Below are 2,406 nucleotides of genomic sequence, written 5' to 3'. Positions count from 1 at the left end.
CGATGCTTTCTCTCACGTACTCCGAGAGTCGCGAACCTTCCGTTCCTCGGGTAACTGGAGTCCTAAATTCCGACATTTCGATAGTCAATATCTTTTGAACAATTATACAAAATCTCAACGATTAATATATCATCCAAACCAACTTTTCCTAGTTTGACCAGGAGTGGATCATTTGACTATGTTGACTGACACTTTTTAGTTTGACCAACATTGACCAGTTTGACCACATTTGACCAATCGATACTGGTTCGATAATTAACCCAAATTACCGAACATTTACTTGAAATTACAATATCAACCAATTACGACTATGTCGAAGTAAATCAAGCAACGACTTAATTTCAAACATATCAGGCGTACCCGAAATTTACTAAGGCCACCCAATATGCTATTTTCATTTCTTTACTTATTAGCCTCACAAGGTGTGTCCAAACTACTAAGGACACCCAAAATCACACGTGACCAAGTTCACTCTTCACAACCATTTCCTTGACAATTTACCTTATAAACCATAACAAAACATCAAGTTTACCAATTATCCACTTCAAGATCACAATACCCGATTATCAACTCTCAACAACTTAATAAACTTGAACACACAACCAGGGTAATCCGAATTCAACCACAACACTGTTCATAACACATACAAACAATCAACTCCACCAAACTTAATTCCTAATTCGAGCATAAACTCCAAAAGCCATCAGTAAACTAACTTAACACAATCGATATCAGATAGAGATTTCATCTCACCATACCAAACCAAACTCAGTTCCCTATCTTCCAAGAACCAAACCAAGATCAAAACTTGATTTGAGGTTTGAAATATACCTTCAAAATCCCATTGCAATCAAGCCAAACCACATGCCGAAACTAGGTAGCTGAGGGACTGAGGATGTTGACGTAATCTACCCAGAAAGTTGGCCAATATCTTGCCTACAGTTGCAGTCGAGCAAGAAACAAAGCCCAGCAATGCCGGAAAAGCTACCGGCGTCGAAGAATTTCGACGGAGCCGAAGTCACCTAAGAACGAAAAACATCAAAACTTAATCCAATTCGTAAACTATGTACACAAACGTGTAGAGCATGACGAGGGGATGAAATTTCATACCAACTACAGCCCAGATGGTGGCCGGAATCGCCGAAACTCGCCGGAGGAGTCTCCGAGCTTCCAATAGTTGTTTCTCCGTTCATCGTCGATGCATGGACAATCTGAGGATGCAGGGAGGTAGGCGACGCAGAGACGAAGCTGTTGCCGGTGGTCCGCCGCAGAGAGGTGGCCGGAGAAGTGATTTCCAATCGGACCCAGTCGCGGGTCGCGTCCGTCTCGGTCAGAGAACTCTGGTTCTCTCCCTCTCTCGATCCTTCTGCTGTTCCCACTAATCCAGATTTTTATATATATAGATTGATCCAATTAGCTGTGGACGGCCATGATCAAGCGGTGGTTAATTAACGGCCCAGATCGCATAAGGACAAATACTATTTATTTAAAATGAATTTCCATAATTTCCAAACTTCGGAAATTCATTATAAACACTTCGGGTGTCCAAAAAATTCCCCGAAAATTCTCACGAACTCGTCGTGTCATGTACTTTATTATCCAACTCCTCGATTGAGGATTTCACTTTATGAAAATTTATGAAATTTCCTCGAGCATCTTGACATTTATCGAGATCGTTGAATAATTTCACATACGATCTCCATTAAGCTCGATACATTTTTTCCCGGGGCTCACAGTCAATTTAGTAAAAAACGTTTGAATATATAGGAATAACTTCTCTTGATGCTGCTACTAAAGCCAATTGCAATCTATGTGCTAAACAATGAACATAGTAAGCATACGGACAATCCTTCAAAAATCAAAGCTTGTAGCCCATTCTACTAACCTCGTATATTACTTGCACCATTGTATCCTTGGCCTCGAATATTTTGGATATCTAAATTGTAATTCGATAACATTGAATATATTCCCTTTTTCAATGTCGATGCCTTGGTGTCTGAGACATGAACAAGCCCAAAAAAACGCTCACTCCCGAATAAAACCATCTTTGTCAACAAATCTCAATACTATAGCCATTTGCTCTTTCTTTGACTCATCACGATCTTCATCAACAATTATGCAAAATTTTTAATCATTAATTTGTTCCCGAATGGCCTTTTTTCTCTTAATGAAAATGCCTGTAACATTTTTTTTTGAATCTTTGGCGATGTGTAAGAAGCATTTCTTGGAGCATTTTGTAATATAGTTTCAGCAACTTTTCATAATATGAAGCCAACAATTCTAAGAGTTTCACGAAATTACTAGGATTGATTGAATCAACACTTTCATCATGACCTCTAAAAGCACAACCTTGAAATGCAAGCCATCGAGCTGCTTCAATTGAAGTTCTGACTCGTAGACGGTTGT

The 2,406-nt window shown here is 39.3% G+C and overlaps 1 long non-coding RNA gene across 1 annotated transcript; it reads right to left on the bottom strand.

Moving 5' to 3' along the window:
- Positions 1-608: 608 nt before the first annotated feature.
- On the bottom strand, positions 609-1,336 carry LOC133713203 (uncharacterized). The gene is made up of 2 exons (XR_009847872.1): positions 1,111-1,336; positions 609-984 (listed from the first exon to the last, which is right to left on the bottom strand). It is a non-coding gene; the product is annotated as an uncharacterized LOC133713203 (long non-coding RNA).
- Positions 1,337-2,406: the final 1,070 nt, after the last annotated feature.

The sequence above is a fragment of the Rosa rugosa genome, chromosome 5 (genome assembly GCF_958449725.1).
Source record: "Rosa rugosa chromosome 5, drRosRugo1.1, whole genome shotgun sequence".
Classification (NCBI taxonomy): domain Eukaryota; kingdom Viridiplantae; phylum Streptophyta; class Magnoliopsida; order Rosales; family Rosaceae; genus Rosa; species Rosa rugosa.
Note: the sequence above shows the minus strand (reverse complement) of the source record. Positions and strands in the feature narration are given on the sequence as shown.